General features: G+C 37.2%; 1 protein-coding gene across 5 annotated transcripts in view; it reads right to left on the reverse strand.

Moving 5' to 3' along the window:
- Positions 1-15,456, reverse strand: part of ZMYND11 (zinc finger MYND-type containing 11) — a 110,882-nt gene that overhangs the window by 47,232 nt on the left and 48,194 nt on the right. The window lies entirely within an intron of this gene.

Raw genomic sequence — 15,456 nt, forward strand, 5'->3', positions numbered from 1 at the left:
TAGGCTGCTATAGGCCTGAGAACAGAAATCAAGTATTAACCCAGTGCCATAATCTTCAGTGCATGCTCCTGAAGAAACCATGTATTTTGCATTGCATCATCCACAGTAGCAGAAACACAGTCCAAGGAAACTCTTGAATGTAAGCTACACATTTCGTGATTTTTCCTCACTCACATCTCTGAACAGAATAGCTATGTAATACAAACCAAAAAGCCTTAAACCAACTGTAATCAGCTAAGAGGTTTAATCTGCCTGTTTCAACTGTGACAGGTTGTGCACTAGTGAAAAGGAGCACAAGGTTCAGAATCTCCCATTTCTCAAATCCAATCTGTGTTCTCAAGCAGAGTGAAAGTACTGCCACCAACTAAACAATCTCCTCATTTTCTCCAGCTGTAAATTGCAAGTAATAAATCCCCAGTGGCTTTTTGAAGAATACTTTAGTCAATGTTCAGACTGTGCAGTCTGGAGATCCACAAGGGCCATGTTTTCCATTTTTAAAATAAAATGCTCTCAGCCTTCATAGGAAAGCACACACATGTAGAGAGAATCTTTTTACTTCAAAGAGTAGAACTGCTCTTAGAAAAGTGCTCCCTCCCCCCAGATTTTTACTTATATTAAAACCCGTGAAGTGTATATGGCTACATATTCACAAAGACTATAAAACAACACTGGCAGGGTCTGGATGAAATCCTATCTTGTTTCTTTTCAGCCAGAAGAATGGCAGCTAAACTAAGAAGCGATTAAGGCACAGGATTTGAACCAGAAAAGATAGTTAAAGTTCTTTAATAATGAAATGTGAAAAACTGTCACAACATGTGAAAGATGCTGGAAACACAAAATAAGTTTAACTCCAGCCTAGAGACAGAAAGCATGATGTTTGGAGTCCTAACTACCACATCAAACTCATTACTGGTTTGGGGAAAAACAATATTGAAATGTTTTTGTGCAGAAGTGACACTACTAATCCAGGGAGCACAAGTCTTCTCCTGGCACTGCATGCACTGAAGCATCTGGCACCAAGAAGTTAAAAAACAAGTAAGAGAGAAAAGCAATCCCCAACTGCTGTTTTCAACAAAAGCTGATTAGCCTTACCTTGGAGACAGGGAGTTGAGGCAATACTGGTTTGTTACACTCTTACCCAGTCCTCCATATGGACAGATTGGGAAGTGTAATACAATCCGTACACTGCTATTATGCAGCCAGCCAGGAGAAGTAAAGCAAATGCACTTTCAGATGGGTCAGAATAAGGCATAAAGACTAAGTAAAATCTCCTAAATCAGCAAACCAGCCCTAATCAGATAGGGGGCTGAAACAACCATTTGAAAATACAATTTAACTATGCTAATCCCTACTATACAAAATGAGGGTCGGTCTGATGAAAAGAGGAGGTTTGGCCTCATAATCTGCATGTTAAATTCCAAATCTCACCAAATTAGGCTGCCTGTCTGCAGGATACAGAAGCAACTGAACTGCTGCTCAATATTAGAATATTTATACGTCAGTATTTTCTCCATTTATAAACTGGCAGCATAAACCTCCTTGACATTAGCATAGAAAAATCTAGCAAATTTATAGGTTTTGTAATCAACTTCTAAGAGCCTACTAAGACATGGTTCTAATTATTACAACACAACTTGGAAAGCAAAGGATAAGAATCTTTACCATGTAGGTTGTTCATTACCACCCTTAAACAAATCTCAGCATTGTCACACCATCAAATGTATATGTAAATGTGCTGACCTTCAGAAGCAAGACACTACCAACAGAATCAGGTAAATGCACATGTGCACATAGCTAATATACACACCTATCTGACAGCAAAAGAAAAAATTTAGAGAGGTATGGTAGAGGATAATCATTAATAGATTTGTAGATCGTATGTGTGTGTGCATGCTCATCTGTATTCAGTGCACAAAATACCAATCAGAAAAATGCGAAACAACAATTTTCAACCTATTTGCGACTGCAGATGAACAGTAGTGAGGTGTTTTCAAATTTAGGAGGGATAAAATATCATCATACTCTTCTGTTTATATACCTTATTCTTGTCACCCATCCTAAAACCTTGGCCACCTCTCAGATACCACAGGGACAGCCCAAGGGAGCTGGAGATGAGGACTCAAGCAGTTCTCACAGGCCTCATAGCATCCAGAAGCCATACAGCCATCCGCTGCACACCCCACCTGAGCCATGTTGCAGTGGTGGAGGAGGAATGATATGCAGGGAAACCTGGTACGTGCCCTTCCAGACTCCCTCTCCTTCACAGCAACAAACTGCAGAAGCTCCTATAACTCATGCTATAACTAAGTCACAACTGGATCTTGCCACCTCCCTTTGCTGGACAAAACTGGACCACAGGACTACCCTAATCCACCTCTAAATCTCTTGCCTGCCCAATATACAGGAGACATTATAGAAGCACCAAATTCTGTCAGCACATGAGGAATTCACACCTAAAACGTAAAAAAAAAAATATGAAAAACTCAAACTAGCCAGTGTTCACCATGTCTTTCTATTCAAAACCTACATCTAATACATGTGCTTCATAACATACCTTAAAACTCAAAAAAAAAAAGGTTTGTTTTGATCTAAGGGGTGTGGAGGAAGCAGACTCTAAAGCTGTGATCACCATGGGAGCAAACCAGTAGCTGACACTTGCAGGGGATCAGATGGTGAACTTTTTGCCTACAGCCGTCACACAGCTCACAACTCTTGCTTGGTGCTGTGCAAGACACAGAATGAAGCCAAACCCTGTCCCAAAGAGCTTAATATACATGGCCACAAAATAATGCACATAAATAGCTAACTCTGCTCCCAAAAAGTCCTCTTGAAGCCAACCGTGGTCTACTGAGATGCAGCAAATGGTTTACATGGGCACAGCTGTGTTGTGGCCTGAAAAACAAAGCTGGCCAAGGAAGGAAGGAAGGAAGGAAGGTTATTTAAGGTGGAAAGTTGTCACAGCTATTTAAAAAAAAATCTCAGTTTTTCAGGACTCATAAGGAATTGCATTTTCAGCCACCTGAACTCATCAAAAGGAAAATACTGAAAAACTGCTACAGCAAGCATCTGTGTAAAAGACTAAAGTAAAATACATATCGGAACTAGCTGCCTTATATAAAATACAACAGTGTGACAAGTGTAGGTAGATGCTAATTTTAGTGGCAAACACTGTAATCTTGGTCTGATCAATTATCTCTGTCTATGCTTGATGCCTCCACCCTCCACAATACGAAGAGAAGTAGCAGCCTGCTGGCAGCAGCAGACTATCTGCTAAGCAGCTCATCCAGGGAGAAACAAAGGTCTTAAGACTTCCTTGTATGCATACCCCATCTCACAATTGAGATCTGATAAAATACAGCAGATCCCATTAAACTCAACTGAAAGACTGCCATTAATTTTAAATGTTACCTACAGGTATATAAAAATGTCCTAGATTCAGGGACAGACCTTAAGGAATAATACATAAAAATGGAAGGAAAGCAGCTAAAAATCTATTCTGAGTTTCATATTGTGTTCCTACCTCTGGTGAGAAATGATGCCTTTTGCTTTAGATTCAGGGTATGACAGTAGTCTTATAGAAGGCCCATGCACTTCTTTTAAGACTTTTTTTTAATTTGCAAAGAATAGGTCACTTGGTCATACTGAAAGTAAAAATGGAAGAGAAGGCTGTGATTGACTTTTTTTTTTTTTTAACAAATACAGCTACACAGCATAAGAACTTAAAATACACAGGCTCAAATCTTAGCAATCCACTAGCTAGCCTTGTGGAGAGCCAGGTGAAGATTTGTGCTCACAGCTGTATCTCAAGGTCTCAACTCCAAAGCATAGGCTGCCTGCTCCCACCAGATGTAGCACTGTGGTACAAATCAACTTTCACAAAACACCAGCTAAACATTATGGGTATTTGTATTTCAGAACAATATATTTGTAACATAAATTCCCTGCTTGCCAGAAACTGAGAGCTGGTCTGAGAGCTGAAGACAATACAGACACACAGAAAGTAGAACTGTTTACAGTGGGGACACAGCACCACACTTTTGTTTTCTAAGATACTTTTTGATATATTTACAGTTTCTGAAGTTTTGATTATGGATTAAATTCACTAAGATAAAGACAATTGAAGCATAACATTTTTCCTCTCTACTTAAACTTCAAAAAGAGATGCATGTATATGAACAGGCTGTATTTGATTTCCACTGTACTCCACATACCAACAACACACTGCACAGACCACACAAGCATTGACAGAGCTGTTGCCTGTGCAATAAAACACTGATTATACGATCTACATTTTGTGCAGTCCAAAATTCCAAGTGGGGGACACAGAGAAACTGAATTACAGAGAAATGATGAATTTTCTTTTCCGACATCAGTATCTGCAACATTCATTTTGAAGACACATACACCATCTAAGTAGGAAATGTTTTTAAAATGTTTTGTCTACCCTTCATAGTCTAGAAATACAGCATTTGCATGAATATGGAGTCTAATTTTGTGCAGTGTTTTTATAAAACAAAAATTATGCACAAACTTGATAGCGAAACAGTGAGATCCTGCAGTTCAGTGAAACTCAGATCTGCCTGATGTTTCTGCTGCTGCTAAAACAAAGCTAAGGAGTAATCTTTTTGTGCATGCTTTAGATATCCCAGGCACCACGCAGTTTCCTATAATGTTAATCACCTGGGTTATTTCTGTCAAAAACATGGTAATTTTAGCTCAGGTAATTCCTTATTTCAGTAATTTCAATTCTCACTCATACAACTTCACTATACATTTAAGACTGTGTAAATCTCCAATATGACCATGAAAAGCAAGTAATTAAGGTACCAGCCTATTCAATCCTTATCTACAAAAATCTCCCTTTCAGAACTACTACCAGCTTCTTAAGGAGGAACTTATATAAAAAAGGGCTCTGCTCCCATTTTGCCAACCTAAAAAGTTGTATGTGATACCGCTGGTAATGTACACATATGTGCGCTGAGCGCTACTGGCAAACAGGAGCACTCATCATTCAGGGGCATTGCATGCATATGTACAATTGCTTGTGTGTATGCAGAGCCACTGTTCCATCCAGCACTTTTCTGCAGATGTACTGAAGAGACAAACAAGTAATACATGACTCAGAATATAACATCCTAGCTACCTCGCAAATGAAATAGTCAGCTCATATTAAGAGTCTATTCAAAACATGCTTAAAAAAATACACATTCAAGTGCTTTCATGATTCAGTTTTTTAAAGTTTTCCATCTAATTTAATTTCTATTCTTATCGGTGTTAAAAGTAACAAAGATTAGCTTAGCTGAGTTTCAAAATCATCACACTGTCACACAAATGTTCACCTAATTACCAGCTAGGGAACAGGTCAATGGCTGGAAAAGCCATCAGGGCAGGGCTACTGCTTTTGGTGATGATATTGTTTATATGAATGGGAATATGAAACTGCAGACTAAAATAGATGGTATGAGTAGTGCTTTGGAGATCACTCTCTCTCCACTGATTACAGAGAAAGCCTTGATGAGCACTTCAGGCCAGGTAACAACCTGTTAAATGGCTATGTCACACTCATTTTTATCTTTTACTTCTAATAGAAGGCCACATTTATTTACAGCAAAGAAACCAAATGTAAGCTAGAAGTTTCACTTTCAAATATTATAAAGATGTTATGATTTGAGCAAAAATTAATACTGGTTGTGACACAAAAAGTAAATTGGTTTGCTTTTAGTAATTAAAGATAGTCGGTTATGTATTTTTTTGTGTAAACTTACACAACTTCAACACAAATATTAATAGAAGTATGGAGTACATGAGAATATTCATTAAAATGAAAATGGGGACAGTGATTTTCAAATCAGTTACACTCTCACCACTTTGCTTCTCAATATTTATACTGGAGTTCATAGTTTGCATGTATTTTGTAAGAAAAGTATTAAACATGGAACATTACAATTTTTATAGTAACATACTGTAAGGAGAGTTTAAATGAGTTTGCACTCATTAGCAAACATCAAACAAGGAGTACGGCTGTTGTTAATAACCATGTGTTTGTGCTGTTAATGTGAATAATTTTGTTTACCAGTCATACTCATGCTCAGCCCAGAGATGACTTCACCTACTGAATCAATGAAGAACACTGACCTTTGAGATAAAAAAACCTTACTAGCAATACCACATAAGAGCATTCTTAAAAGAAGGATTATTAAACAAGGAAAATTGATCAAGCAAAATTCATTAGAACATCTGAACACCTATCTATTTATTTTTTGTAGAATGAACTGTAGGAACTAGTTGTGTATGCATTAATATTTCTGATCAAAGCAAGTACACAAAAAGTTTAACCTCACCTCAACAAAATAGCCTTTTATGCTAAACCCCTACCAGCTTAACGGTTGCACAGCCAGCTACACCATCCTTTTCATTGCAAGTAGTCAGCATAAAACAGGAAAAAAGGTGGCAAGGCTGGAGGAATTTCTGTCAGTCCTATGGTGAAGAGTTTTCTACACTAGGCACTGAATTAGTCTTATGACAGCCAGCACTGTGAAGCAGACCCAGCAATTCAGGTAGCAATGTTCTTTATCACATGGTGGGAGAGTGGCTCAGTACCAAGTTGAAGGAACAATTATCCCTAACACGTCACAAACAACACTGCTTAATATATCTAGACTTCTTTTTATGTATTTCTTTAACCAGTTTAATTAATGTGATTAGATACAATCGTTACACAAATTGAAGAAATTATCTATACCAATGAAAGAGCTTGATGCGAAAAAAAATAATTATTAATATGCATTATAAAGTCAGGATGACACTTTAACCAAATTACTAAATCAGAAATTTTAATTCTACTACTACTACTCAGAGTAAATGCAGCTAGGTTCTTTATAGCTTTTTTTCCAAGAAATTTTATAATTTTTTCCTGTCATCCCTGCTTCCACCCTCCTTAGTCAAAAATGGCTAAAAGCAGCTCTTAAAATGGACCATTAATACAAGCAATATTAGTTACATAATATCCAAAACAGAAAATCATGATGAACTCACAAACAAAATTAAGATTAAACACCATGTCCTGGTTTCAGCTGGGATAGAGTTGATTTTCTTCCTAGTAGCTGGTACAGTGCTATGTTTTGAGTTCAGTATGTGAAGAATGTTGATAACACACTGATGTTTTCAGTTGTTGCTCAGTAGTGTTTAGTCTAAAGTCAAGGATTTTTCAGCTTCTCATCCCCAGCCAGAGAGAAAGCTGGAGGGGCGCAAGAAGTTGGCACAGGACACAGCCAGGGCACCTGACCCAAAGCAGCCAACGGTGTATTCCATACCATGGGACGTCCCATCTAGTATAGGAACTGGGGGGAGTGGGGGCGGGGGGATCATGGCTCAGGGACTAACTGGGTGTTGATCGGCAGGGTGGTGAACAATTGCACTGTGCATCATTTGTATATTCCAATCCTTTTATCATTACTGCTGTCACTTTATTAGTGTTATCATTAACATTATTAGTTTCTTCTTTTTGTATTCTATTAAACCGCTCTTATCTCAACCCATGAGTTTTACTTCTTTTCCGGATTTTCTCCCCCATCCCACTGGGGGCGGGGGGGAGTGAGCGGCTGCGTGGTGCTTAGTTGCTGGCTGGGGTTAAACCACGACACACACCTTATGAAGAAACAGATAAAAGCTTTATGACAAATGTAGCTATCTACAGGTAACACAGGTGAAATTTAATGAACATATGCCATTGTGAATATTCCTTGTGCAATCAGTGAGAATCCATCACTCCTTCTCAAGGGTCTTATAAAATATGACTTCTTTTCAACATTTTTGTGAATCTGGGTGTTAAAAATCCTCATTAGCTTGCTGAATATTACCCCACTGGTCAGGCTTAGTACAAATTTACAAGCAAAATTGTGTATCAGTTATGATGCAAAAGTTGGTGAGATTCCCTGTACTTTCTTGCATATATGCAGTTTTCAGCGTTCTTTTTATTACTTTATAGCATATAACTGAACTTTTGAAAATGTCAAAAAAATTTCAACCTGAATGCATCACTTAACCTTACTGTGAAGTCATCAGTATAAAAAAAATAATGTATCAAACAAGTAAAACATTTTGGTGTCCATCATATTTCTATGCAACATATTGCTATGCTTGTAACTGATAGTTATGCACACATAATGCAGAGTTTTTATATATGACCAAAATAGTACTTTTACTAAAAATTTTGTTATTAGGGAGTCAAATGATCAGGTCTAGATTGCTTTTTGTTTTATTAATTTAAAGATTTTTAACCAAATTGATCAAAAATTGCTGGAAAAGCACAGAGGACTTTTTTCCCCCAGGATTATCTATGACTAAGTATTTACAAGCTTTAAAACTCTGGACTTAGTTCATTCTCTTGGTTTAACATAAAAATAGTGTTATGAAAACAGAAAAAAAACCCATTGGTTTGGGGCTAAAAGAAGCAACCAAGTTTATCAAGGGAAAGAGAAGTAAAAGAAATAGAAAAGGAGATTGACTTAGTGGAATCAGACACAAAGTGCTTTGTCCTTGACTATAACAGAAAACACATAAAAAGGTATTTAAGAGCCTTCTACCCTATCATCAATCATCACCTGGTGATGTGTTTCTGTGTTTGCTTTCTGTAATGCATAAATCTATAATTAAGCCAACCCAATACAAACTGAATTCAGTTTTCTCAGAGGTGAACACTCAATAGACAGGCTGCCACTAAAAGCAGCTATGCAGCCTGCTGAGGAAGTAGTATCCTGCTTCTTATTGTAGGACCTTGTACTCCACACTTTTGCTTACCCTTGCATAATTATGAACTACTATTATGCTACATGGCAGGGAAAAAAACTTCTCTATACTGTTCTTCCTCATCCTTTCCCAATTGGTAAATGTGAGCTTTCCTGAGCACCTCCTTTAATACTGATCTCTTCCACCACAGTACAACTGACCAGGGTTTGATTAACATGTACCAGATTCTGAAGAACTGGTTTTAATAACACTATTTGCTTCACATGGTCACATTTAAAACATACATAAGGATGTAAAAATGTGGAAAATGAGCCAGTAACACTGGTTAAAAGTGAACTCAAGCAACCACTGCATTCTTCTGCGTAACAGCAGGATGTTTTACTTCAAACAATTGTTTTCATGTAAGCCTACTCTCCAGTAACAAAAAGACAGATATTTTAGGGGAATGGCTTGACAAAGGATAAGAAACCAACAGAGCAGAAAAACATTTCTAAGCTTTCCTTTCAGTCAAAGAAATATCAGGTGCTACAATACTACTGCTCATGTAAAGTTAAACAACAAGATTACCTAGTTATAAATCCAGAGTCATCTGCTCTCCTAATCATTCTTACGGCTTACAATTTTGTTTATGCATGACTATTTAGGTGCAACATGCAAAATACTAGGAAGATTTAAATTTTCATCAAAGGTACTATAAATAGTGACAGATTTTTTCTAACAAGTTTCCGAGCTTTGAAAAAGCAATACTGTAAGAATCTTGTTCTTTCATTTTTCTTGCCGCTGCATTGCATATTCTGTTTTTTCATTTTTCTTGCCACTGCATTGCATATTCTTATTTATACTCTCTTGGGATTGTTCTCTACCCATTCAAATTGCTCATTTTCTTATTTATATTCTCTTGTGATTGTTCCCTACCTGTTCAAATTGCTCGTTCTCATCTTTGCTTTAATCAGTGCTTCTAGAAATTGTTTTCTGTTAAAGTAGACAGGCTAGAAAGAGAACAGCAAAAGAACTAAGGCAACAAAAACCAGATTTATGGATGGGAGAGGCCCTTAACTTTAGCTGTTCTCAGAGATTGACTGGAGAAATTTCACAGAGTGATATTTGGAGAAGAAATCCCCCTCTTCGGACTAAATGTCAAACTAAGAGGGTCGCATAGTCAATCTATAACTGCTAGAGACTCCACCTCAACTGTGGGAGCAGAGTACCTCATCATTTACAGTAATCTTTCATACTGAGTAATTCTTTTCTGGCATGCTATCCCATCAATGCTGATTAATGTCAGTCCACGCAAAGCGAACAAGGGACTGACAAAGTCTACTCTATATAAGCTTGGGATCTGCTCATTTCTCTCAGATGTTCTGACTTAGCTGCACTTACATTAGATTAGAATTTAACAAAAATGAGTCCACAGAACAAATGTGGGAAAAATGGTTTTGACCATTTAGGGATGTAGTACGGGACCATCCCATTTGAAAGCCAATTAAAAAAGATGGGAGTCTTTGAACCTATTTAGGAAAAAAAAAGACATTTTCTTGTATCACCAGTGTTGTAAAACAGCTTTCTGACTGATGAAACTGATAGTTTCAGTTTTGCCCTATTTGAAAACACCACATATTCTCCAATTATAGCATATCAGTTTTATCCTAGATAATGGTCTTTCCATCAGCTTCATCCCCCCAAAAGCTGGGATACCCTGTGGACTACGGTCACTCTTGGTTTCATTCCCAAACTATAACTCATTCTCAGGCTCCATTCTGGAGAAGCCAGCTTGTTCCTCCTGGGAAAAAGGCAAAGCACATCCAAGAGGTTAGTTTGCTCCTGAAAGAGAACATGGATTGCTCCTGATAGAGAACCTTCTCCCAACAGCACTCCAACACTCATTCCAGCATGCTATGTGTCCTCAGATGCCTTCACATCATGTCCGATGGCAAACTATCATGTCTCTAGCATCAACTTTCAAGAATAGCATTGCTGTGGGCTGTATTATTTTTGGTGCTTAGAACTGAAGAACCACACACACAGATAAAACAAACAAAAAATATGTTGGGGCCAAAGAAACACTCCATGAGCCAAAGGCAACGTGGTGTACTCACAGCATATCTGCTCCAAATGGTGCCAGGGCATTCCCTGCTACAGTATGCAAAGACAGTACGGACACAGATTTTATAGGAGACAAGGAGAGAAGCCAATCAACTAAATAAAACATCAAACACATCAAAGGGAGAGAGAAAAAATTATGAGGAAGTAAGTATGGAAGAAATAATTATGTGTTGGTTCTTCACATTAGCCTTCATGGAATAGTTTAGAAACCAGAATAATTATCTGTTTACAATGACAAAATCTTGAAAGCAGTGAATAATAGTTCTAGAACACCGTATTTGCCAACTGGATATTTTAATAACAACTTAATAGATAACGCACTCTGAACTAATCATAAAGATCATGAAATGTTCATAAATTGCTACTGAGGAAACCCAATACCTTGTGAGAAAAAGGGTAATTATTTAATTAATAGTTAATTAAATCTTAGGAGTCCAATTACCTGTAAGGGTATTATAAAGAAAACACTATAAAAGAAACTGGAAGACTGGAGTAGCCAAAGAAAGAGAACTTTAAAAACACGTCTGTACAGGAATACTTACAAATCTGCTATGCAACTGAATTTCAATAATTTATCCTACCCATTTAAATATGCATGCCTTTTTTCCAGTGTATTTTAAAGCATTTTATTCCATAGAATAAATTTTTGAGGTTACCCCAAATCCAAAACAGATGGAAGATAATGAGGAAAAAAGAGAAAGTCAAAGCATAATTAGAATTTTGAACAGACTTTTAGGGATGAACAATTTGTCAAGCTGCGCTCTTGACAGAATTCACAAGATATGGGAAGCCATTTCTCCGCTAGTGTTTACACCATAACTAATACCAATAATACTCACCTAAATAATTGATATATTAGGGTCAAATTGTCCCAACATCAAGTCTGGACAGAAAAATAAGTCACATTACTTGATAAATACCTCTTGGAAATATTTTGTTATTAAGTAATTTGGTAGTTCAGAAATGTTAGATATTTCTAGTAGTTATATCTTAAATTATTATAATTCATTGACTTGAGATACACTATGACAATATAAGCCGGGTTAGAGTATTTATTTTGTGTAGCTTTACAGAAATGTTACCACTGCCTTCAAATGAGCTTTACAGTTAAATAAAAATGCACTGAACACACTGAAGGATATGTACAAAGATAGGAACTTATCTTTATATTTTAAAGTTCTCTTCAAAAGGCAGTTTGCACTTTTAGTACTAATCCCTTTAAATTCACTACACTCTTACTTCTTCTTAGTATTGGTTTTCAATCCTTCATTTAGTTTTCAAGCTACTGAAAAATGCTTATCTCCAACCAATGGAAAGTACCTTTCCAACTATAATGTACCCCCACACATAACCACTAAAATTGCAGAATCCCTTTATAATGATTTGTTGATTTATTTTTTTTTTTTTGAGACATCAAGTCTGTGCAGTGTGGTCTCTTCCCTACCAATGCTTTTATTTAAGTATTTATATAATAGTCTAACTAACAATGTCATATTCTTCCCATTTTTCCACACACACATGTTTAATTCCTTCAAAATTACATATCTTTCTTGTGTTTTTTAATACTTCTCTGCATGCAATGACTCTTCTAAAATAATGGAGAAAATGTCAGTAAGCTTACTAATTTCTTAAAGACTCTAACTTGCATATTCAAATTTTCCAGGTGACTCCTCAGTGTAAGACAGTTTTCAATCACTTTCTAAAAATGCATTTTTCTATTCTTGCTTTTCCCCCTCATCAATTTAAAAAGCAAAGCATACCTGATTTAGTCTACTTTTAATTAAAGGGCCTCTTTCCTTATAGGTTTTTCCTGATAACATTAGAAGTACCTTCTAGTGCTCTTTACTCCTCCTACACTATCCTCCTACTCTTATGTTCTCTACAGAAAATGCGTGGCTAGTTCTATAGATTTTTATTGTATGCTTTCCATTGCCAGTATCTTCTGGAAGTCTTTCTTTACCCCAGATACTTTTTAACAATTACACATAAAGTGCACAGGTTACATTTTACATATTTTAATGCGTGATATATATTTGTCTTTTTTACATATTGAGTTGAAACAGTTAATAATCTATAAACAATGAATCCTCTTTTTACATTACGAACATTTCCTCTCTGGTCATAGAAAGTAAATGTTCCTTGATATGTACAGTAGCTTCTACTCAGCACCAGAAGATTAAGAAAAGCAAGAAGTAAATGAAATAGACAGGAATATGTTAGGAAGAGGGAGACAACCATGCTGAGCTGCCGGTTAGGAGAAAAGCCAGCAAACAGGTTTGCCTAAAAGTAGCAAACCATCTGATGAAGAAAGCAACAGTAAATTAACCTGCTGTTAAGGCGTTTAGACTAACAGGTCACAAAATATACAGGACAACTTGTCTCTAGCAACAAATGAACCCTCAAACTATGGCAAAGAGAAAATGAAATTAAAAAAATCAAATAATGAATCATCTTTTCAACTTGTGAAGTTCTCTGAAAGTACACATTTGTCATTCCCTATATGACATGGTAGGATGACTGTCACTTACCTTAAACATGTATTTATAAAAAAAGATTATCTTGCTGTTTTTCTGTATCCTTACTCACGAATAAGACATGCTTCCATGAATTTCATTGTCATTAGTACTTGCAAATACTTGTAATATGCAAAGCCACTCTTTCACTCAATGCCAAGAGGTATTAACACTGCTAAAAAAAGTTACTAATCCAAGAATGAGAATCCTCCCTTTAGCTCCAACTATGTATATATGGTCATAATTTTCACTGTTTGGTATTGATCTTTCTTATTATTCATGTATTTGCCTGTGTGCCCACAAACCGATCTTTTAAGGAACTGCAGTTGTACTTGACCAAATGATCTTTGATCATGGAAGAATACATCTGTGCTGGTTTTGGCTGGGATAGAGTTAATTTTCTTCATAGCAGCTAGTACAGGGTGATGTTTCGGATTTCTGCTGAAAACAGTGTTGATACCACAGGGATGTTTTCATCACTGCTGAGCAGTGCTTACCCAGAGCCAAGGCCTTTTCTGCTTCTCACCCCACCCCACCAGCGAGGAGGCTGGGGGGGCACAAGGAGTTGGGAGGGGACACAGCTGGGACAGCTGACCCCCACTGACCAAAGGGATATTCCAGACCATATGGCGTCATGATCAGGATATAAAGCTGGGGGAAGAAGGAGGAAGTGGGGGGACGTTCAGAGTGATGGTGTTTGTCTTCCCAAGTAAGTCTTAGGCGTGATGGAGCCCTGCTTTCCTGGAGATGGCTGAACACCTGCCTGCTGATGGGAAGTAGTGAATGAATTCCTTGCTTTGCTTTGCTTGCATGTGTGGCTTTTGCTTTACCTATTAAACTGTCTTTATCTCAGCCCACAAGTTTTCTTACTTTTACCCTTCTGATTCTCTCCCTCATCCCACTGTGAGGGTGGTAAGTGAGTGCTTAGTTGCCAGCTGGGGTTAAACCATGACAACATCAGCTGCTCAGTTTTCATCAGAAGAGATATTTTGATGCCCTGCTAATTTCAGAACTTTATTTTGAATATTATGTAATATGCATACTCATTTACTAAGTCATCTGTGTTTCTTCATCAATGACTAGTACCGTAAAGCAACTCAAAGGCTTTATCTTTTCCTTGTCAAAAGTTATCTCCTTAAAAATACCATATAATAGAAAGTAGATCACTGTTCATCTCTCGTGTCACTGATGTGCATGTAGACCACTTACAATGTCCAAGCACTTATTAGATTACTCTTCACTGCTAACACCTTGCACATCTTTCTCAAAGTACTAAGGCTGCCTGCATCTCTGTTTAGTCACTTATTTTTCTTCTGATTAGAGATGAGTCATACAATCTGGATCTAGACTGTTTTTAAAAAAATCAAACTACCCTTCAGTTACCAAGAGCAGTACTTCTTTTTCTAGTATCTAATTACTTGTTTTCTCAACCTTGTTTGTAATGATAGGATTTGTCTTACCTAACTTTACCCAGCTAAATGCTGTTCGCACTATCTTAAAATAGGCATGTCTCATAAGAGTGGGATGAATCCCCAGCTAGACGTGCCTGTCTCCCTTTATTACATATAAAAAGAGCATAAACAGCTAACAAACTCAGCTAATATATGGCCTGGAGCAAGTAATTTTAAATGTTAAAATGGAAAGTGTATACCATTAGTTTACCCACTTGTCTCCTTGGAGATATGATGCAAATATATATGCGTTAAAGCATTCTGAAACTCAAGTGCAACCACAAAAATGAAATTCTGCAAAATACAATCTCCCTCTCAAGCCCACTTGGAACTCTATCTTTGGGAAAGTGCTTTTTGGTTTAACGGTGCGTTTCTCTTTGTTGTAGGAGCCAGCTACACACTAATTCATTTGGGACATCATCTTTTTTCTTTCTCCTGTTTATTGTTCACTGTGTTTGGAGAGCATGACCTCTTACACTTCTCCCACTTACGAAACCAGTTTTTGCCTGTCACTTCCATCCCACAGCTTCCAAACTCTGTCAGTAGACCGTGTTATAATGATTTTCACTTCGTTAGTCACCTGTACTGTTTATAACTCTCCCCTTTAGTGGTCTCTGGCCTCATTATCAGTTCACGTTGGT

Source organism: Accipiter gentilis, chromosome 4 (assembly GCF_929443795.1).
Source record: "Accipiter gentilis chromosome 4, bAccGen1.1, whole genome shotgun sequence".
NCBI lineage: Eukaryota > Metazoa > Chordata > Aves > Accipitriformes > Accipitridae > Astur > Astur gentilis.